This window comes from Mastigoproctus giganteus, chromosome 8 (genome assembly GCF_048544385.1).
Source record: "Mastigoproctus giganteus isolate SK-2022 chromosome 8, ASM4854438v1, whole genome shotgun sequence".
In the NCBI taxonomy this organism is placed as follows: Eukaryota; Metazoa; Arthropoda; class Arachnida; order Uropygi; family Thelyphonidae; genus Mastigoproctus; species Mastigoproctus giganteus.
The window spans coordinates 27,608,897-27,636,187 of NC_143582.1; the positions used below are offsets into that span (position 1 = coordinate 27,608,897).

The following is a 27,291-nucleotide window of genomic DNA, read 5'->3' on the forward strand; positions in this document are numbered from 1 at the left end:
AAGGTTTTTGCAGTACTTTGATCCAAGCCCGAGGCGGGATTCGAACCCGCGACCTTTATGTTGCCAGGCAGGCACTTTACCCACCCGGCTAGCCCGGTCGGCCCTCTGAATTTGTACTGGAACTTGAAAAATTTTATCGTCTCATGATATATGTATAAATCTTATGTTTAAATACTATTTTTCAGAAAAAGATGCGTTTATCTTTCATCTTTTTTTTTTTTTCTCATTGACAACCATTTTAGGCGTGTTTGCAATTGCGTAAAGCGCCAATCGTATCCGTTAGTTCAGTTCGTCCGTCCGCATGTAACAACATGACTTCCAAGGACGGATTTTCATGAATTTTTATATTTGGGGCTTTTAGAAAGATATATCGAGCCACTCCAAATTTCATTAACACTGGACTATTATAAATTCTTCCCCCCCCCCCTTTTTTTCCATAAAGTTTCGAGTTATCTCTATGCATGATTTTTCACAACATGTGGATCGTATTTTCAGGTTCGATTCAGGACCTGGAAACAACTAAAAACGTTCATATAAACATTCATATTCAGAATCGGATACCTGTTTATATGAACACAAAGAGAAAAATACTACCCACAAAGAGAAAAATACCTATATATGAAAGTATAACAGTATTAATACCAGATTTTCAGCAACAAACGTTTTATCGATCTCTAGGGAGGTTTTAGCTATCCCCTCCAGAGGAATATGTACAGTAAAAGTCTGATTTAACTGCCGGAAGAATTGTTGGCCGATGTGCTGGAATAGGCCTGACTTAGCCGAGTGGCCAGGAACACGAGCGCAGTAGCACACGCTCTTTGAGTAGACCAGGGTTCAAGCCCGTAACTGCTAAATACGATAAAAATTTGTATTGATTGATTTATTGTAATCTCCACTGACCTGATGGTCATGCCGAAGTATAAACAAGAACATTATTATTATGAAAAAAAGTGCCGCACTACGAAATAAAAATTTAATACTGTACTTTACTGCACATACCAGTTGTGTGGAACAGATTAGTAGTTTCAGGATGTGAATATTATTAAGGGTACACGAATTCAGTTTTGCTTACAATTCTTCGTAACAGAAGGAACTGTATACATGTATACATCTCAATAAGTTACTCCAGTAGTCAATAAAAGAGACAAAAATTCTGCCATGCACTCTTTCAGTTTTTACATCTACTGTTTCATCTAATTCTCTGATACAGTGGTGGCTAAAGTCATAGCGTCTCTGTGGATGTAGTGCAGGACCATCTTGATAAGAATGGTATCCTTCACGAATCCCAGCAAGGATTCATGAAGGGGAAGTCTTGTCTGACCAATCTAGTTAATTATTATGACTAATCATAAAATAGTTGGATTCAAGAAACAACTCTGAATTATTTACTTTGATTACAAGTAAAGTTTTGATACGGTTCCCCATGAAAAGCTATTATAATAAACTCGAACAAAATGAATTAATGGGAAGATCCTTCATTGAATCAAGGGCTGTCTAAAAGTAGGAGACACAGAGTAGTTATAAGTGGACATGCCTCAAGGTGGACCAGTGTAGCAAGTGGGGACCCTCGGGAATCGGCGTTGGGGAACCTTTGTTTCTCAGCTTCCTTAAGTTACATTGATGAGGAAATCATGGCAAGTTGTTAAAGTGTGATGATGATTTAAAGGTAAGAAGAGATAATCAAAGCTAGGGAAGTAGGAGTTAAAAATGGTCCACGACGAAAAAGACTTAGAGGTTGCGATTCGGTCAGATATTAAATTTTCCATGCATTATAAACACTGTTAAAAATACACATGGTGTGTTGTCTATGATATATATACGACCTTTGCAAATAAGGGAATGCATGTTATTATCCCTTTGTATAAGACGATGGTGAAACTGCATTTAGAATATTGTGTTCATGTAGAGGCCACAACTGAAAGAAAAAAAGAAAAAAAAAAAACAACGTAGAACTTTTAGAAAGGGTTCAGAGATGGGCAGCCAGGTTGGTGAGGGGTGCTAATCAATGTCCATATGAAGAACGACGCAGTGTGGACTGCAAAGCTTAGCAACTAGACATCTTAGGGAGACCTGATGGAGGTATATAAGCCCCTGAAGGGAATCAGTAAAATGGACGAAGTAGATATATTTCATTGGCAAAAGAGAGAAGAGCCATCGTGCACAAATATAAAATTTTAGGAAGTAACAAAGTTGCATCTCATGAAGTTTATTTTCGGGCATCGTGTTGTAGATCATTAGAATGAATTGAACTGCATGCAACAGCGGTCGAAGTTGATAGTTTGATGGAACTGGATAGGCACTTTTTTGGCGAACGGACGGTATAAATGATAAGAGTTTTTATTTATTTTTTTTTTATTTGGCAGGTGCAGAAAAAGCCCGCTTCCTTGCATCATTTAGTCATTATAATACTAACGCTAAATGCATCATTGATAAACGAAAGCAAGGCCAGCCCCATTACCTTTGAGAGAAATTTGCTTCATACTGAAGCAGTACCGTCAATGGATCTCTTACTAAAGAAAAGCCTGGTCCAGTGGTGGCAGTCCACTATTTTCGAAATCCGTTTAATCGTAGCTTTAATGTATATCATAGTTGCTGTAGGTTGGTGGGTTTTAGGCTCATCAGTCACTTAAGCCATATTTCACTATTGTATATCATGTCTGCTGAAGTGTTTGTTCACGGGCCGATCTACTATTGTGCAGACTGAAGCACCTGATATACCCCACAGAGAAAAATCCTCTCTCCGCATGAGATCGGCTAACTACATCCTCAGTTGAAGAGGACATTAGAAATTCATCCAGTCATAGACGGGAATTGAACACAGGCTTCTAACGAGTGACAAGCGGCAAAATCACTATACTGTCACGAAGGGTAGTTGACGTATAGTATTGATCGATAATTAGGATTGGCAAATAGCTAAGTATAGGCATCACACCTCACGGCTACCTATCATGTGAGCATCGCTTGATAAGATTTTGTTAAACACTCCTTCAATACATTATAGATGTTTTAATTTCTGAGGTACATTACTTGATAAACGAATGCAGCTGCAATGTGGTCCCTCATGTGGTCCTCTGCAGGATACTTCGCTGTCTGATACTTTGGAGAGATATATACGTTCGCTTCCGTCGAAGATTGGAATTTCTAAAGTCCTCTTCAATCGAGGCTGTAGTTAGCCAATATCAGCTGGAGGAGTAGAGTTTCTCCCCAATGAATTTTCCGGTTTTATTTTTCAACATACAAATCGGCCGCGAACACATCTCCACAGACATAATACACGTAGATTATTGCAGTTGTAAGCAATGTAAACAGAATGTAATAAGTCAATTAAAAATATACCTGGAATGAAATACTTTTTAAGTAGGGTTGACTTTGTATTATTTTCCCTTTTTTTATAACAAGAAACATTTGAAATATTTTAACATATTTCAAAGATATTTTATCATTAATTTTTTAAAATATGGTCACATGTTTCAAGCCTTTTAAGATTCATGAGATGCGTGTACTGTTCCTCAAATATTGCATAAGGCTGTACTTTATATATTTTAATGATAATGAAGATTTGCTGTATAAAACATTCCACAGTATTGGAAAATATTTAATGAAATCTTATAGGTGAACTTTGAATATAATCAAGTGAATAATTCATAAAAAATTTTACTTATATATATCAGTAGTGAATATTATAGAACTCTAAAGGGTAGGTAGGGAATATATAAAAATATTGCTGTTACCCTATATTATTGAATATAAAAACTCTAATCCAATTTACAAGTGCCTAATTTACTAATTAAATTGTGTATAAATTTCTTAAAAAATGTATACGCAAATTAAGCTAACATTCATATGTAATTAAATGAATCTTTATTTCATATACAAATTAAGAAACCAATAAAAAAAGCAGTTTATGCCATTGAGAGAAAGTGGAAGGAATATAATATATTTAAAATTAATTTAAAATAATTTTATAATAAAATGAAATTCTTTAGTAATTGTCATTGTGGGTACTGAAACATAGGTTTCAGTAGCCATCAGAAAAAAAAAAGAAAAATATAACAGATTTCGATTACTGATTTTAGAGCCATTTTGCATTTGGTGTCAGAAAGTATTCCAGGCAAAAAGACCTTGACTACTCCAGAAGCCCTTGTGAGTAGCGCAGTGGATAGAATTGCTGCTCTCTCTCACACTGTGTTCCAAAGACCTGAATTCGATTCCCGTTGCTGTCTGACGTTAAAAAATACTTTTCTTCCAGACGGGAGGAACTTTAATGGCTTTTTATTCTTCTACTATGGAAATTCCTCTATCTATGGGTGTTTTCCCTCCAGCAAAACATACAAACGGATCACTGAATACATCCAATTTACAGATACAATGCATTGATGCCTCTTAGCTTTAGCTGCCTTGACGCAACTTGTAAACCAACTACCTCAGAAAGGTTGGAATCAACTGACCTAAAGACTTATTTTTTCCCTTATTGTTTTTCAATTTTTTCTCCATGTTTTCGGTGAATAGACACAACGATAAATTCTAACGCTAAATGCTAGGTATACTATAGCATGTTATGGGTAGACCACACCACTCAATTCGGCAAGTTCTGTGAAAAGAATGTTGTATTAAATTAATCGGATTTCAAAAATTTTAGTTGTGATAAATTTATTCGACATTAAACAGAATAAAAGTATTTGAAATAGCTAGAATAGTTAGCAAAAATATTCTGCCAATAAATCAGTGCATATTATCGATACATTTGGAGCGTTTTTAAATATAAATGAAGAATTTGAATTAATCGTACAGTGACCTCTTTATATACCGGATGAATGGAACGCTACTGTTTACGATCTGTTTACAAATGGAAAAGTTCTGACAAAAAGAAAAAAAGGGGAGGGGGGAAGGAACCACCGGTTATTGACCGCGCCTTGACCTCGGTCGCAGTAGTCTGGGGTCATGGTGTCTGGAGTTGACGGAAGGGGGTACACATTTGGGGACCGTGGAGGTGTGTGTGTGCGTCTGTAAGGGGGACAACACATACAGGGAAGTTATATTCCTCTATTTGTCTCAAAGCAATTTGATTTTATCGTATTATTTTGGCCAGACTGTGCCTTGAATGTCATATTTGATATGCCAAATTTTTTTAGAATGTCAAATATAACAAAATATTAAAATTTTAAGTTTCTTCAGGAGATTATCTCGGATTTCTCCATTCTGAATAATCGGTACTTAAACGTTAAAATGATAGAAGTAAAATAACTTTCAGTAAATAACTTGGTTTCTATATATGTTAATATAATTTATAAGCTAATCTGGATTTTCATTGCGTAAATTAAATATAGATAATTTAAACATTTACATGAATTAAAAATTCAATACTCGGTTAATGTACGGATATACCCAAAAAACAGTTTCTAGTTGATTTTGAGGATACGTTATTTTTTGCACTATAATTGTATAATATATTATAACACATTTTGTGCATTGTTATTGCATAATATCATTTAGCCTTATTCTTCACACGAATTATCGTAGACTGCTATAATTCCAGTATTTTTATAGATATTTAAACTACAGTAAATGTATAACTACGTATTTGTAAAATACGCTATTATACATCTACAATAGAATATAAATAGAATTTTACTCATGTAGAATAGTTTGTTATTTATAACTATTTATGATATTATTATTATTATTAGCTATATGGCGCAAGGAAGCCCGAGGCTTATGCTGCACCAGCCAAAAAAAATTCCCAAGTTACCCTGAGAGAGAGAGAGAGAGAGAGAGAGAGAGAAGTAGAAGGGAATCACCAAGAAAGAGAAGAATGATGATATCCAGCTGAGGACCCTGGGTGTGCCAAGCTCATACTCACCAGATGTGAGCCCCTGGGAAGATATCCACTCTTCCTTTTGTTATAACAGATCATATGGATCTGAGCACTTTGAACATAACGAGAGTAATGGTTTAACAACCATACATATGGTTGTTAAAGGGTTGTCGTTTTTGACGGATTTTAGTCATATCAACGACTTAGACCACATTGCGCCATTGTGTAATCAGTATGCAGATGTGGTTTTCGGCCAATTTGCATGTTGTTCGATGTGAAAAATCCGTAATAGCTCATTACGAAAAAAATTATTCCCTCCCCTAAGACTGGCTAACTAGTCTCGATTGACGAGGACTTCAGAAATTCCTCAAGTCGTCCACGGGAATCAAACCCAAACTTCTCCAAAGGAGTGACAAGTGACGAAACCACTATACGGTCATAGCGGACTTGTTAAAGGGCATATGGGAGGTAGCGTTCGAGAATCACTGTAGGAGGCCAGAATTTGAGTTTCGTTTCGGGTTTTACTCCATGACAAAAGGTTGTAGAATGAATAGAATTTTACTAATCAATTATCAAATAACTTTAGGGAGAACAACTCAAACTTTCCTTCAGCAATAGATTTTGAATAATATAACTTTTTTTTTTCAGAAATAATAATCTTTAACTGCTTATGAAGTTAACTATATTCGTATTATTAGGCGTTGCAGAATTTGTGATTGCAGTGTCATCTCTGCGAAGGAAATTGTGTCCATTTTGAAGAGGCCGTTAAGAACTCCTGTCCCAGACGGGATTTAAACCCAGACCTCTTTAAACAAATAAAAGGGGGCGAATCCATTATGTTATGAAGGATGTTTATCACTTAATAAAAATAATTTACGAAGGAAAACATTTAACCATAGACTTTCTTCTTTTCTACCTACATATCATAATCGCGAAAATATCATTCCACATTCTACCTGGCTTTCCAGACTCGTCACTTTGAACAGTGGTCGTTTCTCATCCATAATTCTGAACGTGGTTTAAATTATTGAAGCCTTCGTTTGAAGGTTTCAATAATTTAAACGATGAGTACATTAAAGGATGTTTCAGGATTAAACTTAAGTTGGCACGCCTCCTCTAATGAATAACGCATGCTATCATTGCAAACAAGACCGGATTTTCCACTGAACAAAGCAGCAATTGTAGAGTAATAGATACAACAACTGTGTTTATCATTACAATTACGGGGGGTGGGGAGCAAAATATCGTGTGCTAAAGAATGCATGACATGTAAATCTAGTCAATCCTGATTAATAATCATGAAAAGTACTGAAACATAGATTTCGGTAGCCATTTTACTTCAAAAAAAAAAAAAATCGATTACTGGTTTTAGAGCCATTTTCCAATTAGCACAACTAGCCTACATTTGATGTCAGAAAGTATTCTAGACATAAAGAACCTGACTTTCCCAGAAGACCTTGTGAGTAGCGCAATGGATAGAATTGCTGCTCTCTCACACCGTGTTCCAAAGACCCAACGTAATGTCATTAGAGATGAGAATCGAGATGCTATCTTGATAGCAACATGAGATCATCAGCGAAACGTGGCTTTAAAACGCTTTATCAAGTGCTTGTAGCACAGTGGATAGCACCACTGCGGTCTCACTTCATGTGGAAAGGGGTTGGGTTCGATTCGCGTTAACCAGCCGAAGTTAAGAAACAGTTCTCGTCGAGACAGAAGGAATTTACTCGTGGCCGAGCAGTCATTGTCAGACAATAGTTGTACATATTTCCCCCTCCCTTCCTGGAAACTTGGGTTTTGTCTTTTAGGCACATCAGCAACTTAGGCCATATTGTGTCATTGCGTATTATATACAAGTGTGTGCTCACGGGCAGATTTGCATGTTGTGCCGGCTGAAAAGCCTAGCATAACTCACGGGAAAACTCGCTTGAGAATGATTTTTCATGGAACATGCGAAAGTTACAAACACAATGTACCCACTCCGTATTGCCTTAATTGGTTCCCTGCCAGCTCTTTGTTAACTTTTTTCTTGGACTAACAACTTTATTATTTATTTTCTTGAACAGCTTTTTAGTACACTGGTGTACAAAACTTAAGGACCAGCACAATTTCTAAAGGTTAGAACCACAAAATCTTTATTTAAGATACTCTTTACTGATGGGAGTAGATTCAGTCTCAGCAGCGATTCTGGACGTCAGCTAATCTGGCGAGAGGTTAGCACACGGTATCGCCCCGCAAACATCACTGAAAGGGATCGATATGGCGGTCGAGGTGTTCTCGTCTGGGATGGACGTTATCTTGGATGGACGTACACAACTCCAGATACCGGAAGGCGGCGGTACTATAACCGGTGCACGATACTGTACTGAGGTAATCCTTCCCCATATGCGTCTGTTCCGAGGTACCATTGGCCCCGAGTTCGTATTTATGGATGATAACGCCACACCACATCGCACTGGAGCTGTTGATATGCTTTTGGAAAGTGAGGACATTGTTCGTATGGATTGGCCTGCCCGTTCTATTGATCTAAATCCCACAAATATGGGACGCTACTTATCACCAGACAATGTTCAAGAGCTGAAGATGGCGCTGACAGGGGAATGGACGATGTTACCTCAAGAACTTATCAACAACATTGTTCTAAGTATGGACAGGCTGTGCAAAGCCTGCATCGACATTAGGGGCTGGCCGTATCTCCTACTGAGGACCACCTCTTCCCTTTCTCCCATCTTTGGCAGTGATGCATGTGTATCATGGCAGCCAGTGCTATGTTGCCATTTTTGAATAAAGTTCCTCTGTACCGTTTTGTTTCTGTTGTTGAGTCGGTATTGTTTCCTTCATCATTTCTGTACCTCACGAGGTTCCTTTGGTATGCTTTTCCCATAACCAGGCCACTCCTATGAGAAGCTACAGGAAAAAACCTGACTGGTCTTTAAATTTTTCACACCAGTATATTTACATTATCGATGTGATTGAGCTAAGGTCATAAATTCTTCCTTGTGATTCTGGTGCCATTTCTTCTTGTCTACGATGAATACGATTAAACAGTCGCACATGATCGATTTGCTTTGCAGTATTGATTTGTCTGTCGCAATATGGCCTTGCTATTCTTTATTATGAGTACTATATGTTTGTTACAGCTTCCATCTTTCTTCCATCTCTAATACCATACAGGGATCTTCATTTACGATTCCTAGCACTCCATCTTCTTACTGTAGCTGCAAGAAAGCTTCATTCCGTTTCCTTAATGGAATAGGAAATACATCTTGACAGCATATTTTGCTGCATCAGCAGCTCTCCACATCAACCTTTCATGTACACACTTCTGTCCTGCCTATAGCTTCTCAGTTGTGTCCCTAATTGACCGCCAGCTGGACTCACCTGTTGTCCCCCTCCAATCAATCTCTTCGCGATGACCAAGTCCCAGGTGGACCTCCGCGTTTATTAATTGAGTGAGTCTCTACTCCGTGAAGGAGGCCCCGCGGCTGATGGGAACTGGCCGCCTTTAATCTTAGCCTCACTCTCAGGAGAGTTTTGCTGTATCTGTGTCTGACTTTCTTGTAATCTTTCGGTCAGGCTATTGGAGGGGAGGGTTGTCGGCAAAGTTTGTCTCTCAATCAGTCCTAGATGTATGTGTGTGTGATGGTGATTTCCACTGACATTCCCTATAAAAACCTCCTGGCTTAGTTGGGAAATACGTAAGAACAAACACATTACTCTCCAGAAGAATAACTACAGATCTGAGATGATGGCCAGAGAACCTGCAACTTTATCCACCCTCTCATATTGCGCCGCGCCTTAAATATAGGCCTATGTATAGAGTTCTTTAAATATCACAACCCTCATGATTAATACATGCAAGAAATAAAAGTTGCAACCTTTAATTTACATTGAAAAAAATATATAATAAAATAAAGTCTTTTTTTTTTTCTTCTTTTTTTTTGTTCCCTAGGAAGTTGATGAAGGGCAGTATAGTAAATTTCCAGAATACTTGCTAAAAGTATTCTGGAAATATTTAGATTTTTTAAAAGGTTATTTTCTCTTCATCTGAGATCTGCACTTTCTGATTGTGCATTGTTAACCTGAAAACATGACCGAAAATTAAGTTACTACCATATTACAAAATAGGTTAGGACTGAAGCCTCAGGTTACGTAGGGAGTTAACTAGCGTACAAGTTAGTGCAATTACATCATTTCTGTACGTAGCCAACTACTTTAATAGTTATAAATTGGCATCATTAAGTATATCTCATATTTTGAATATCTTCACGAGTTACCATGATATTGCATTACCTCGAATAAGCGTTACTTATTCGAGGTAGTACAATATCAGGATACCTGCCCACCCACCGATGAGGATCCAATAAGCTTCGAAACGGTGCCGTATGGGTGATAGTATCTGCTGAGAATAAGTAACAATAGTCTTCTCCTATGGTGAAATATTACTTATTCGAAGTAGTGCAATATCATGGTAACTCTTTGTGATAAATATTCAATATGAGATATACTTAATGATGCCAATTTATAACTAACTACTAAAGTAGTTGTCTACATACAGAGATGATGCAATTGCACTAACTTGTACGTTATAATCATATTTATTTATTATTTTTTTTTTCTTTAATTACATAATTTTTACATGAAATTTTATGTCCTTGTGTAATATAGCGTGATAAATCCCAATGTACTTGCACTCTAAGAACCTGATGTGTTAAGCTCCAGAACATGCAAATCAGGCAGCTATAATTCAACGCGGTACAGAATGTATCTGATTAGGTTTTCTCTTTCTGCATAATGCGAGTTAAACGTTGGGAGGATTCAGTATGGCGGATAGCTAGTGACACAATGATGGCAGACCTATCGCAAGCTGGAGTGACCAGAGCCTTAAACGTGTGAAGAATAGCAAATTCTTCACACGCTTAAATTTCAAAGTTATGGCAACAACATCAGACGGTAGGAGAGCAGGGCCATCTTTCGGCATGGGTTTGTCTTGCACTTGCCTTGGGCCTGGATGCTAAAGAGTCTAAAAAGCTAGACTTGTTATTTGCTTGACCTGTACCAACATTATCGAAGGGACCCTCAACAGCTCTCATAAAGACGGCCCTGCAGGAGATACGTCTCAGTGGACCCTAACAACGAAATGACATAAGAAGATGTAACCAAGCTCTCTCTCGAACACTCAGCGACCACAGGAGTGACAGTTTCGAATCAAATTGTGTGTACAGGACGCTCGAGAACGATGATTCTATTCAAAATGTATCGAGGTTTGCATTCCACCTTATTCCGCTCACAGGAGAACCCAACTTATTTAATGCAGATAACACCGTCTGAGAAGCCCAAATTGACGAACTGGCCAATGTTTATGTTTTTATTTTTTGAATTTTTTAAAGATTAGTAGTAATTCAATAGTGAAACTGATTCTCGACGTGTTATTATCTGGAAAGAATGCGGAACACGCGTTCATCTCTCTAACATGAGGGAAAGGGTCTATTGTCATGTCAGTCATTCTGATGACTTTGGGCAGGCTTGACGAAATTCTGCAACGATCTCCCCATCGCTGAGGGACGCACCTTGACTAATATAAGGGTGACGAGATCTTTGAGCAATATGTGAGGCTCTTCTTGGAGGCCACAGGCCTTCAATTCATTTCATGGACGATATTCCTGTTTCTTGTAAGACATGTGGTTGGCAGACAAGCAGAATAAAAAATACAGAATTATTTTAAACTGAAGATGGAGTGTACAGCCAAATTTTTCAACTTGAATCCAATTGAGTATATTTAAATGCTTTAGGGAGCGAATTTTTGTCACATCTAACTCCTGCCAGAAGCCTCCATCCGCTAAGATATGCTTTTATAGAGGAATTTAATTACCCTAAGGCCTTATAACCAGCCTCGTTTATTAAGTCTATAAACAACATAAAAGCTCGTAAGAATATGAGAATTTTTTGTCTGTCAGGAGTTATCATATTCTCTATTAAACTCGAATTATGCAGAACTGTTTTTTTTTTTTTTTTTTTTTTTTTGGCTAGTGATGATCTCATACTTATGATCCGTGAAAATACTTTTAAAATATGGTATAACTGAGTGCTATAATAATGAATACTCTTCCCCAAAGAATATAACCATAAAATATTGCCGAAGATGATTTCCAATCCATGGTAGTTATTTGAGCGGTTGGTTGTTTCGGGTTTTTCCCCCTAAAGGAACTAAGGTCATAAAGCTTCGGAATATCTTCTCTATAAATTGCATGTATTATTGGACGCTTTTTCTGTTCTGAGGAATGAAAAAATTCGCGAATCGTGATCTATTAGCTAGGCCACACTGTGAAAAAAATCTCACAAAAGATTACATCATTGTAATTTCCGAATATCGTTTGTAGTGCCACCTAGTTCCAGGTCCTGTGGAGCGACGAATCGCACTACGGTCGAGTGTGGGTGTGGATAAAGTCTGGAGAAGTCATCTACCAGAGTGCACTAAGTCCACAGTGAAATTCAGAAGAACGTAGAGTGTTAAAACAAACTTCATTTGAACAAATGAAGTTCAGGTACTCGCCTGACAGGCTCAAAACTGTCATACTAGAGCCACCCGAGAACAAACTCATCTGTTCATGTGTAATATGTTCATAAATTGCATGTGTTCACTGGTCGATTTGCCTGTTTTGCTGGACGAAAAAACCCCAAGTTTCCGTTGTGGGGGGGGAACTTTGCTGTCCACGCATGAGACCGACTAACTCAGCCACGAAATCAAAAAAGCCCGTAAAGTTCTTGGCGTCATTGATGGAATTCGAACCCAGGCCTTTTCCACCCGGTGTGAGGAGGATGGTGATTATGACCACTATGTTACCCGCGCGGCCTTGGCAGACCCAGAGTCCAGCCCTGAACCGATCGAACATCTATGGGAGGAACCAGAACGCCTAATAAGAGCCCAGTTAATTCCATCCCCTTCTATAGATGAACTGGCGATATCACTGAAGAAGGAATGGACACAAATCCCTACTGCCTGCTAAAAGAACTGGTTGAAAGTATTCCGCTACGGTCCTGTCACTGGGATCAAAGGTTTGCCTACACTGTGTTAATTTGTTCATTACAACTGTTGTGTTTCCATGCGTGGTGGATTCCGTTACCTTTGGCAGGGTAGTACTTATGATGGTCATCTGGTCTTTTTTATCTATCCTATTTTTCTTGATTAACAATGCCTGCTGCGGAGGGAGTTGGGAGGAGAAACAATTGTTTTCCAGTATCATATGTGTTTTCATTTCCACGTAATTTTACAGTTGGTTGGAGGAGGTATTTAGTACTTCATTCAGATGAATTCACTTTTTCCCCCTCCTTTCGCACAAGAAGGATCTGTGCGAAGGCAATAGAGTTGCTGATCGTGAGGATGTGGTTGTTTTTCCCAGTAGACTTTGTATAGACAGTAATGAAGGAATTTCCATTGCTTCATGCATAGCGGAAATGACTAACACTCTGGGCACCCTGCTGCTTTGTGAGGATCTAACGTGCAGTTATCTCCTCGAAGCACGAATCAAGTGGTTTCCCATCCTCCTCTCATATCGTGTATTGTTTTTCATCAAATTGTTAATCATATTTTGAAGGCCCTTTTATTTCAGTTTTTTTTTTTTTTGCTCTATTGGTCTCCTTCAATGCTTGGTTTTAAATTACTGTAGCATCGCAATAATTGAAAACAGTGCTGTAATTTTAATTTTAAAATCGGTGCAGAGTCTTTTAATTCAACAGAAATGGTTACTTTAAGATGCAGAAATTGCATCTTGAACTAAAACTATTAAGATACAGAAATTGCATCTAACTAAAGACAAATATGGACTGTTAGGAGTACCAGGCGCAAAGTCAATAGGTGAACTGCCCATAGGAGCATCTTTTCAACGATGGCTCCAGCTGGCGCCTCATACTTCTATGCATAAACTCACTCCTGCTGCTAACAAATAAAGTGTGCAGCCAGCCATATATCTTTTATTGTGCAAATCTTCCTCCTTCAGATGCTATGGAAATTAATTATTCTACATATATTTGCGAATTACTATGTATTGCTTGACGGAAATTGAACCCAGACCTCTCCAAACAAATGTCAGACGGTTTCGTGCCAATAAGGCTGCCACGTAGGGCGAAAGAATTAAGAGTAAAAAAGATACAAACTCGCCCGTTACATTTATTCTGAGAAGTAGTTTGTTTAAAACGTTTCTTTCCCTCTAGCAGTTTTGGAAGTTGAGATATAAGCAATTATATATCGACCGGACTGCGTGCAGACAAGCAGGTGGATAGATTTTTTTTTAATTTTATTTTTTAAATCGGCGTTCTTTAAAAACTAAGGAGGACGAATTCTGAAGATAGGTTAGAAAAATTTTCGTGACAATGCTTAAAAGCGGCAGATACTACACGGTACTACAAAATAAAAATTGCTATAAGAGTTTTAATAATAACTACGAAATATGCGTTTTACGTAATTTATTTTTGATATATTAGTAAATAAAATTAATTAGTGTAAAATGGCCACCTCTAGCTTTTATAGTCCCACAATCTACCAAGCCATTCATCAATCGCAGTATCCCCAGTGGTCAATGAAATATTAGCTGCTGGCCGGCCCACTGATCGCTTCACACTATCGGTATTATGTCAGTATTATCTCTGGGAACCTTGACCTGAACTTTCTGTTTCAGAAATCTGTTTCTTACTATCTTGTGAGTAAAGTCCATGGAACATACAGAACTTTGATTAACCGGCTTTAACACCTTCTCAGAAATGCCCACAAGGTACACTTTTGCAGAAGTTTTAACCCCTTGTTCGCAAAAATGCAAATATCTGTAACACCTTCACATCTACCCCCCCCCCCCACTAAGTTTTATCACCACCTAATGTCTTTTACAGCAAAAGATCAAGTTCTGTCCTATTCTTCTACGGAAAGCAGACAAGATTTCTGCGAATTTGGTTGCTAACACCTTTGATTACCTTTGGATTTCTGGCTGGTTGTGGACGACCAAATGTGGACTCTTGGTGTCACTGTATCTTTTTAATGGAGGCAGCCTTATATTTTGCCCATTACTAATGGCTGGATTGCACTCATGAGCTGAAACGTTATGACCATCTACCTGGTAGTGTGTTGAGCTGCCTGTCGCCATGACAACCGCTTGCATCCGGCTTGGCATCGACTCTACGAGACCGTGGAAGGCTCCTCAGATATCCTGTACCAGCTGGACAGGACATCCTGCAGTTCGTCAATGAAGCAAGGCAATGGCATAGATGGCAAATTCTGTGTTTCACTACATCCAACAAATGTTCGATGGAATTGATGTCTGGGGAATTTGGCGGCCAGAGGAGCACAAGAAATGCTTGAACATGACCCTCGAACCATTCCTGCACAATGCTGGTCTTATGACATGGGGCGTGATACCCCACTGCCACATGACGTATGCCATGGTACCCCATCGCCGCCAGCCTGTTTTTTTTCCAACCTGGACGAAATGCAGTCTGGTTGCAGCTATTCATCTCCCCGCCGTCGAATATGCACCTGTCCATCGGCATGTTGAAGCTGGAACCTTGATTTATCAGACTAGGCGACCCTGTTCCAGTCGTCCGATTTCCAGGAACAGTGCTCTCGTGCCCACTGCAGGCGAAGGTGTTGATGACGGTCGGTCAACATGAGCACATGAACAGGTCGCCTTTCCCGTAAGTCTATCTGCAGGAGTCCTCTGGATGGTGGGTTCGAAAACTTTTTTCTATACACTACCGTTAAATGCGGGATCGTGAACCGTCTGTTGTCCCAGACAGCACGTGCCAACCGCCGTTCATCTCGATTTTCAAACAGTAGTGGTTCACCCGTCCCCGCACGTTGTGTGACCCCCTCTCTGGACCATTTTTGCCATACCTTCAGTACGGCCGTTCTCGAACAGCCGACAACGTCTGCAGTTGCTAAGATGCTGATCCTCGCTTCTCCATGCTGGATATTATTTTCCGTTCAAATTCCGCCCGGTCCTTCCCTTTCCCCATTGCACTGACTTCGTACTGACGAACTGACGTTCACTACCGTTCCGTCACTATATATGCATCCGATAGCCCCTAGGAGTGACGTCGCCAGTCAGTGACGTCACTCCTATGTGCTGTGGGATGCGTCCACCCGTGAAGACAAGCCATTTCCGCCTATAAGTTCGAACACATTCGTGATTTTCATTACGGAATCGGAAGGTCAGAATTAATACCAAGTTTATTCTCGTTTATGTTGCCAAATATTAGCATTCCGATCGTGAATATTCCGATTCGAGCCCTATTCACATTCACCTGTACAAACAGAAAAATGTATTCCTGCTACTACTGCTAATTCTTCTGATATGCATTACAATGATTCACATTAGAGAAAGAATACATTAACATATACGGATTCAACTTTTTTTTTAGGTATTTCATCACTGAAATTTGTAAAGGTATTTATGGCATCCCTCTGTAAATTGAATGCAATCCCAATCAAGGATGGAAATGGTAGAGGAGTATGCCATATCCAGGGCCGAGCTTAGATATTTTGTTGCCTAAGACGGGTATGAATATGGCGCTTTTTTTATAATTAAACATTAAACTTAGCTCGTTTTGCAGTTTGCACTTTTAGGCAGTTTCCCCTCTGCCCCACTTATCGGATCGGCCCGGGCCATAGTTTGACGATCCTCTCTGTCAATAGCGGTACCAAAAAAAAAAAAAAAATAGTAATAATAAATAAATTAACAATAAATAAAAATATACAGTGGCGGACAAAAAAACTGCATCACCTTAAAAAAAGTAACATTTGTAGTGAGACGTATAAGATATTGTTTGATTACAGTAATTTTGTTTGTCGTATTGTGTCAGATAACGCTTCTATTGCATCAGCCGTTTCTATAAATATGGCGTTGCAAGGGTATACACGCTCATTAGTATCCTGTTTTGTGGAGGTGTAAGCATGGCTCCATATGTTCGGTTGACAGTTGTTGCTCTGTCCTAGGAAGGGCTTTCTACGCGCGTGCTATCGCTGATAAAATAGGCTGCCACCAGTCAACAGTATCCTGGGTGCTAAAATTAAAGCATAATGTGAAGAGAAGACCTGGATCAGGCCGTAAGAGAGTGACTACGCCTTCCCAAGATCGATATTTGAAACGGCTATGCCTTCGTAATCGCCATGCTAGTGCTCCTGATCTAAAACTGGACTTTGAGATGGCCTCTGGTGTTGAAACAGGTGCACGAACTATCCAAAGACGGCTTTCGGAATGTGGTCTGCATGCCTATCGGCCCGAAGAAGAAGCCTTTGTTGACCCAACAAATGCGGAAGAAGCGACTTGCTTTGGCTAAAATGCATGTCTCATGGACAAAAGAACAATAGGACACCGGCATCTTTTCTGACGAATCGAAATTCAACCTGCATGGCTCGGATGGGAAGCAATATGTCAGAAGACGAAAATTGGGGGCATATCATCCTGACTGCATAACACTGACTGTAAAATTCACATGGTCTAGGGATGCATGACAAGCAAAGGGGTAGGCCGAATTAAGAACGGTGAATACAGAAACCTACACTGCTATTTGGAGGAGTGCCTGAAACCCGTTATTAGGGATCACCACACAGACGTCCAAAACTGCATTTTTCAACAGGACTCAGCACCTTGCCACACAGCAAAATTGGTAAGTTTTATGCTATTTAGATTTAATGATGAGTTTGTCTTCTTGTCTCACAAGACTTTAAACATACACCAATGTTTTCCCTCGTTTTTCTCCCTTAAGGTGCAGTCAGAAATGCTGGCATTACGGTGTAGGACTGGCCCGGCAACAGTATAGATTTGAACCTTACTGAAAATTGCTGGTACATAATGTCATCTAAAATTGCTCAGAAGAAGCCAACAAGTAAGATTCAGCTGCAAGAGAGCATTCTAAGAGTGTGGTACCACGAAATTGAGCACCCATATATCCAGAAGTTGATTAACTCTATGCCAGATCGTTGCAAGGCTGTAATTGCAGCTCGAGGAGGAACAACAAAATATTGAGGATTTATTTTGCTGATTTTCAGTACATAATACTATTACGTTAACTTGTCATTTCAGTTTATACACGTAAATGCAATAAAACGTGTTTGGTTGTCATGATTTCCATTTGCATGATTTCTCATATTTCTATTAATTAGGCCTTTTACCCTTTGGGAAGATATTTATGGCATTTAGGTATATCAGGTGGAATCTTTTTATTGAATTTCATTCACAGAGATATATATCCCATCTAACAAATGCATTTCGAACATTTCTGTAACCTCAATGCAGTGCAACACATTATTTGCAAAATTTGCAAGTCATGCAGTTTTTTTGTGTGCCACTGTAAATCCAGAAAGTAAAGGAAATTACTAATAAATGGGCCAAACAGTAAATGAATAACTAATTGACAAGTACGCCATAATCCCAACTCCAAAATCCCATTTGTCGTAACTGCTACCAACATAGATATGATTTGCAAAGGCTTTTGAATATGTAAACTTGAATCGTGTCTATCACGTTACTGTATATGCATTATGAATCAAAAGTTTCGATAAAAAATACATATAGCGTAAACATAAGAGATTAATACGTATTATTGCAGTTAGATATCTATTAGTTTAGTGTAGTATTCTCAAATTAAATTGAATTTAAACGGAAATCATACCACAGACTACAGCTGAAAAGTAACAGACTCAAAATAGCGGGAGTGATGTGACTCGGGAGTGAACTGAAGGTAGCTGTTCTCTTATGGATCACTGCCTTACAAAATGTGCTACTTGTGTAATTGTTGCGGCTATATCTGGAATGGGACATGATACAACCAAGAGGGGGGATATTTTGTGTGTGTGTGTGATTTCTTCACACCGTTCGGTTGAAAGAGTGAAGAAATTAGCGCGAACTCAACGTTCTGATGGGCGTTTATGTGAGATTGAAGAATAGGGTGGATATCCTCGAAAGAATTAAAATGGGGGTCTATCAAGCTCTTAGGTGCAAAGCCAGAGCTTGCACTTGTGCATCATGCAACACAGCGGCAGTCCCCAAGACAAAACGTGCTGCCACCACAGGAAGTACTTATTATTAGTTACCCTTTCGGGAAACGGGAAATGTATTGTGCAAAACGATAGGTGGAATAGAACCAGGGGCAAGAGTAGATTACGTTTCAGAGCAGATATTATCTTTAAACGGCTCGAAAGTTCACGTTTTGTACACGTTGCCACTAATAATATTAAGAGTACCATACTTGTTGTTAGGTCCTCAGATCTTCCGAGGACCTAACAGCAAGTATGGGAAAATGTTGAAGAAAAAAAAGTTGTGAGTTAGGATTGAATTTGAAAGTGTCTGCAGTTCTGTTCAGATTCGATAGGAGGGAGTATATGACGGAAGCCTTGTCAATAAATTCGGCCCTGGAGAGACTATGCAAGGCTAATGGGATAGATTTTTCCTCAGCGTGGTCTGTGCTTGCTAAAAGAAAAGACTGTTTTTACAGGGACAGGATACACTTAAATAGAAGGGGTACAAGCAGTTACAATGAATTCATAAACTCTTCTGCCCGCGGATGGTTGTACCGAATACAAAAGAAATTTGTCTTTAAATGGGAGATGTATCTTTAATGGCGCATGTACGCTGTAGTAGTCATTTCGTTTTGTTCCTTATATATATATTTGTACCAGTAGCAGTCATGTAACCCTAAGTTATTGATTTTTAAAACTTTATTTTTTTTGTTCTGACTTTTGGTTCGTACTGTTCATTAACATATTTTTTTTAATGATTTGATTTTCGTAGACTGTGTAGATAAGTAAGTATTGTAACTGTAAGTCTCTCTTTCTTTCTCAGCTGTAGCTCGTTCATCGCCAGGAAACAGCGTCAGATTTGCTGTATAAACCAAAAGCGGTCAACATACTTTTCAACATATCCCTGTCCACCTTCCCCAGTCTTCATGTTCAGCCCGCCCTTTTAGTTCGCACCACCCTCCCCCAGTAACCATCTGTTAGTTGAGAATACCGACCAAGGTCAGTTGTAAATCCTTTCTGTCGATAGCTGTAGTGCCCGTTTTTCTGAAAGAATTCACAGTTACTCAAATACCCCATACCAATCCTTAATATCCGTTTTATATTTTAATATCAACCGAATTATATCTCCTTATAATAGCCAATTATCCATTTTATATATAATATACAGAATTATATAAAGTAGTCAATTATCCATTTTATTTTAATAACCGTATGAAGGATCCAAGCTTGACAGCTCTGAAGAATCAAGTTACCCATATATCTCCTAATACGGTAAACAATAAAGGTTATTATTTCGTATTATTATTTTTTTAGAAAAGTATTTCCATCTTATTACACAACAAGCTGCTTTGTTCAGCTAGATCGCCATAAGTTATCTTACACGTGTAACTGGATGGAGAATAATTCTTTGGATAGAAGAAATTTATATACACCAGATTGTCAAACTTTTGATAATTTTTTAAATTTTTCTTCCTCTGTAACAGTTTATGACTTGACTTCAATAATTCACAATAGGAACAAGTTATTTTATTAATTTTTTAAAGCTTCATATGTCCCAAGAAAGATTTGCAACCACGAGAGAGAGAGAGAGAGAGAGAGAGAGAGGGGCCTGGAAGATATGCTTGGCGAAAAAGGCTGGGGCATATATTCTTGGTGATTAGTCTGAGTGATTGCACACCATACATAATAACAATAAAATGTGAAATTGTATGGTCATTATGTATTTCCCTGGTAAGACCACAAAAGTGCACCTTAGGTTGTCTTTCCCTGAATTCCGAGGTATAATTCCAGTTGTTCCATCGTTGTTTTAGATTTACGCCAACGCAACAAAAGTCTGTTTTCTGTAACCTATAAAAATTAAACTTACGTGAAAAAGTATTGGTTATAAAATATATTATTGATCAGAAAATATATCAATGGATGTACTATCAAAGTAATAATAATGATCTTTATATAGTTGTGATCAGGAGCCAGAAGGGATGTATCTGTATTGTGTTAAGATGTAATCTCATCCTCTTGCTTAGTGCAATGGTCGCTCCCTGCCCTGCCATACTGTCAGAAAAAAATCTGGATTCAAGTACCACCTAGATGAGAGGACTGTTTTGATTTTTTACGCCCTGGAGGAGTTGCATGGTTTCTTTCTTTTTTTTTTTTTCGATGTCTCGGACACTCCAGTTTTTCATTCAACAAGCTTGCAAGCCGACCACAGAATGTGCTAACGCCTCACGATCTTCGTTTCCTTGGCTTAAATCTAAAACAACCGGGATTCTACTAGTTGAAGTGAGGAGTCAACTGCGATATTGCATATTTTGTTTTTTTGATGGTACTGTTGTTATTAACGAATTAGCGGAGTCTGGTGGCCATTAGACCTATAAATGAGCATAACAATATTATATTGGTGTTACTTTTAACAACATATTTAATCAACAGTTTATGGAATATATAGGTTTTTCCCCTTTTCGAAATGTTATTTAAAAACGACTTAAAAATATGGCACTGTTGTCTATTGTCATCAACATTTCAATCCGCTCTTTATAAAAGGAAGCAGGTTTAGATGCAATGAATTCCAGAGTTCCAATTTCACTTCATTAATATTTCTCACAGATTAACACTTAAAAATGTTCCAGAAATCTTTAAAAAATGGCAGTCCAAAGGCGCAACATCGGACGAGTGGGATAAAATATTCGAGCCTAATTTCTGATGTTATGCGTTTGTCTTGAATTCGGAACTTTAAAAACTCCGTAGCCATTTTTTTAAATTTCAGATGCCATAGCGGCATCACCATTCAGAATTGGACATATGTTTATGGTTTTTTTTTTTTTTTCTTTCTTTCTTTCTTATTTTCGACACTAGAATAAATCTTAAACTTTGCTTGCACGTACTTTTGAACACTAGACACTTCTTAAAAACGTAATCGTTAAAAGTGGTATTGTGTTACAAAGAGGGATATTTTCGCACAATAAAAGTCGGTTGTTATGTTAGCTTGAAACATTGAAACATGATCTGGAGTTTGAAGAAATTTTCAAGTTAAAAGTATCAGAATTTATACATTTTTTCTTACTATTAAAATATTATTTACAATAAAAATACGTTGCATTATATTTTTGTTGAGAAACTAAGCTCAGATTTCTTTTAATAACAAAGGAAAACAACCCTTGTAATATCTGAAGTGCAAACGCTACCAGTATTGCCTGCCGTATGTTTTGAACAGAAAACAAGGGGTTCTTATGGTCGGGCTGAGGGAGGGATCGCACCCCGACACTTACTACGTGCAGCTGTAACAGGACTTTGTGTCCTTCCCACTAGAAGAAAGAGTAGCTGACCAACATCTCTCTCAGTTCAAGGGCAGTTCGAGGTCACATACGACGACCTACATTTTGTTTATCACCATTTCTCGGGAACGCTACCCCACCTGCCTCCAGCCTTGTGTAAGTATTTCTAAGACGTACTGCCCTCGTGCACGCGTTTTAACCTACCATCCTCGCATCGGTCGACCGATATGACTCTCATTCCCTTTTCTTCTCCCTCCCCATCGAAGGTCATAGTCATTTTTTTTAAGTGCTACAGGATGAGGAAGATGATGTGTGGGATAGCGGACTTTACATACTTCTAGCGGACCACTAATGTAACGGATACTACAGTACCATGAGGACGAAAGGCTATTTTTAAACTTTGCCAATAATTTATGCCATTGTCACAACCATTTATGTAAATATTTTGACCACTGTATTGTCAAAGCATTCATGGAACTCACGACTGTGCGTGAAAACGATTTAAATATTTTTCTATCTTGTTTTTAAGCTGCAAATATCTGCTTGATTTGAAATTTTTGGAAAATTAGGAAAGTAATACTAGTAACATGGAAACTCTTTCAGGGTGGGCGAAATATCCAATCGGCATTTTAATATGTTGTAAGTAGTGATAGTGTACTGCACAGATCCCGAAACCAGCAGTTTAAAAAAAATGTATTAATTTTATTTTTTCAAATAAATTCAATTTCTTATTTAAAATACCATATTTTTAAATTCCACGTCATATTATGATGACTTAACAAGAGATTTGATTCGGTTAATAGCATGTTTTGGAAGTTGGACGTTGGTATTTTGGTTGTTTCAGTTTTCTAAAACTAAGCTCTCTTCAGTAGGGCCAAATGGTAATTTCAACAAATTCAAATGCTAAATGTGCAAGGAAGAATATTTGAATAATGAACCTTGCTTGAGAGCCCTTTTTATTAGTCAAAGACTCGTGAAGTTATCGGAAAAGTATGAGCAGCTGCTAGTAATACTCGCGGTGTTTTGCCTGTGATATATTAGAACTTTTCTAGTAGATACAAAGAGGAGATTATTCCATTATATAAGGAAATGATTAGGCCACGTCTTGAATATCGCATACAGGCTTTGAAACTGCATTTTAGATTTTACTAAGGATATGAACCTGAAAATGAAACTGTGTTAGGAATTCATGTCGCTCTTGATAAGTAATTTTTATCGAGAGAGAGAGGGGAGTTCAGTTCTGTAAGTTATAGCATTTGGAAACCGGGCATCTGCTTAATTGCCTAATTAAGGTGTTTATGACTTTAATAGAGTTTAGTAATCTGAACGCTGGGCTAATCTTTATACTTAATCAGGTGATATGCACAAGTGGATATGTGTTTAATTTGAGAATGGATAATTGTACAATATATGTCTGAATCTTTCCTTTAGTCAGCGAGTTACTGTTGGAGTTCCAAATTTATCTACGGAGGGAGTGGCCAAATACATGAACAAATGAACTGAATGCAAGTGACGTTGGTTACACTTTGTTTTCCCTGGGAGGTAGAGCCACTTTTTCGATTGTATCATATTTATTTCTTTATTCAGTTTATTTAACCAAATGGTTTGGCCCTAAACAGCAGATTGCTAGTAAGCCTTACGTTCTATTATGGGTGGCAAAATTACATTGAAATCCTATATAAATATATAAATTTCCTATTTACACTAAAGGGTGACTGTATGGGTCAGAGAAGTTTAAAAGATAGGGAATACAAGAACATTACCGTATTTATCCTGTCACGTGAGTTCGAACCACAGTCATCTCAGATGTTCTGCTGTACCAATTCGGCTATATCATACTAAATGTCACAGTGATACCCAGCTGTTTGATGGCCCAAGATCTAACTATATTGTTTTTTTTTTTTTTTTTATTTATTAACTTCTATCGTATATTCATTCTTTCTCGGAAAAAGCGCCCACTTGAACCATTACCAAGAGGGTCCCAAAAAAAAATCTTGAAAACTTCGTTGGATAGTGGGAATTCATTACGAACAGAGAACTGAAAGGTGGCTTTAAAGGGATATTTCTCTGAATGGAACTAGGGTCACCAGCGGGGATCCCTCACAGTATTCAGTGTTGAGTTCCTTTCTTGTTTGTGATATTCATTATTAAACAACAAACATAGTTTATAATTAAAAAGACTTGCGGTGATTATACAATCTGATACGAAATTTGCTCAGCAGTATGGATATAGTTCCAAGACAGCACGCTGGGTTTAGCTGTGTACAGCAGAATAGAGGCAAAGAGGTGATTATTCCATTGTATGAAGCCACATCTTGAATCATGTGTATAGTAGGCGAGTTGGAGCTTGAGTATTTTATACATGTCTTTAAACTCTATTTCAGGATAGAAACGAGGTTACCCGCATAAAGAAATATGCTTTGTGAGTCGCAGAGTTTGGAAACCAGGCATTTATATGGAGGCCTGACAGAGATAATTAAGTGTGTAAAAAGGTTGAGGCGTAAAGTGATTTACTCTATCTCTTTCTCAGGCGGCTCAAACTAGGGAACTTGCTTACAAATTTAGAAAGGATAGTTGCAAACTAGATATAGGATTTTTTTTCTTTTAGCCGAAATGTAATTCTCGTGCTTGCACTTTTCTGTTCGGGGGTGAGGCAAACTTTCAACTGATCTTGTGAAACTGGAGAATTTTTAAAAAATTTAAAGAAGGTTGAATAAAATATAAAATAAATAGGTGAAAAAGAAAACTTGAAGGATGTTGTGCCAATGAAGGTTAGAGATTAAGATTATTTCTGTAGAATAAAGTGATTCAGTCAAGAGATCCGGACATTGGTGATGATAAAAACAACTGAAAATATAAGACCTATTATTTTTTATTATATTTTATTTATTTAGACATATTTGTGTTTTAATATCTCTGACAAATAGCTGATCCATCCTCCGACTTGCTAGCTGAGTTATATGTCGTCTTTGCAGAGAACTTTGATTTGTACAAGAAACTATAGTACAAATGTATGTACAATAGTTTATTGTAAAAATAAAAAGTCTGTACAAATCAATGCTCTGTATGTTACATTCTTTATGAAATTGTTTACTTTCTTCGGCATTTTGATCTTCAAAAAAGCGTGATTAAATGGTATTACAACGAAGATTTTGAAATAGCCTTGAAATCGATTTTTTACACCCGGTGGTTTATTATCATGAAATTTTGGGAACTCTAAGGATTAGAGCATATTAATTCACTATTATTAGCAAAACTGTGAATATGATTTAACGATCGATGGAATAATATCATGATATCACTGACAGATAAAAAAATTCATTCAATTCACTAAAAATTTGTACATTTGTGTGTACACAAATGTGTATAATGACACGTGGTATAAGAGTGGTCATTATAGAAATCTAGATTCCACGAATGAAGTTTATTAGGAAGTTTGGTTAGATTTTGATATGTTTTTCGCAATTTGACCTTTCGTGATTCATTGAAATAAAAGTTGTGTGGTAAATAGTGGCAGCAAAATTATACGTTGGCTAACCTTGGAACCTCCTAAGAGTTACTATTAGGTTCCATTCTGTTTACTAAGCAGAGGCTGGTCAGCTGATCCATTTTAAAGCTACTTTCAAAATATATGGAATATTAGATCTTGCCATGATGCCTTGCATATGGCATCGCTCATAAATGCTGTAGTGGAAGGCATGGTTAAAAAAAAACCAAACCATTAATTTGATTAAAAAAAAAATCATGAGAGGCACAGAGATTGCTTCCAGATTTTATCAATTTTCAAATTTTTTATCTATTTTATCCATTATCTGTTGCCTGAACTGGCGATATAGTGATTCTTACAACAAATAATCTTATTTATAGCTAAATCCTCTCTTTAGGGAACAATTATCGTTTTAACTATTGTCACTTACGAGCCTCATCCTTAATTACTAACCTGAGTTGCAGCTGTCTTTCTCCTGCTGGGGTGGTTCTTCAAATCGATTCACACTCCTTTTTTTTTTATTCCTATAGATCCACTGTAGAAAAGAATTTAGCCTGAAGGCTCACTGAATTGCGTGAGCTACAAACGCACGTGGGATTTTCCCTGCAAACTGAATGCAAGGCCCGGTTGACATGAGCTCTCCGCTACCTGGAAGTGATTGGAGGCAATTAAGGAAAGGCGGAATTTATATTAACGACCAGGTAAACGAGGTGTGTCCGTAGATAGAATCAGGAGAGAACACATGACCCCCACGACTTATCTATTTCACTCACGACACAACACATTTTGTTGTCTTCCTGTCCAGCTTTCTTATTACCACGATATGCGTGTCTTTAAATTTATTCGAAGCTCTCACACACTTCTTCTTTCTAGTGGTATCTTTCTTCGTTCATTCTTTAAAATATATCTTATTATCATGCAAAAAGACTAAATTGGCTAAACTACACATTTCTATAGCAAAAGCAGCAGTTTATATTTTTAGCCCAATATTTTGTATCCTTGAACAACTGAAAAAATATAAATGATGCTTAAACTGTTCTTTATCTATTGAAATTTAGGAGGGATATCATTGAAAATTGCAGTTTATTCTTAGAAATAGAGCCAGCTTAAACACTGGAGATGCGTTCTGTGAAATAAGTTGACCGTGGTTCAAGCTAGGTAACTGTTAAGCACGGTTATGTTCTTGTATTTTTTCTATCTCGTGAACTCTTCTAACCCTACGCGACCGGGAATATAAACACAAAATTTTATTTATTATTATTATTTTTTAATAATTGAATATAATTTATTTTATAGGACTAAAGCTGTTTTAAAATGAAACTATTTTATTTCATTATCTGATTTATACTCAGTTATACTCAATTTAATATATAATAATATATTAAATTGAGTTCCTAGAACGTAGAATAAGTAGACTAAGGTATATTGATAGCAACTACGTCTCCATATGGAGATAATGAACAGTTAGATTAATCTATCATAATAGTTAAATGAAAACAGGCCATCATGGGACTTGTTATAAAGACAGCATCCTACGAAAAAGTAATCGATAATTCATTTTGGTTTGGAAAAAATAAATGCGATTATTAAACATCGTGCACCGGAAGTAAAGTGACCAGGGCGCTACCACTAGCAGCCATACATGAATATGGAGGTCGCTCCAAACTCTCATCCGCATCTCGCCAACGGAGAGATGCATCCTCTCCGGCTA

General features: G+C 37.7%; 1 protein-coding gene across 2 annotated transcripts in view; it reads right to left on the reverse strand.

Annotated features, from left to right (window-relative positions):
• The window catches only part of LOC150081391 (protein lin-28 homolog), a 324,578-nt gene that overhangs the window by 277,619 nt on the left and 19,668 nt on the right, over positions 1-27,291 (reverse strand). The gene's annotated exons all lie outside the window — the stretch shown is intronic.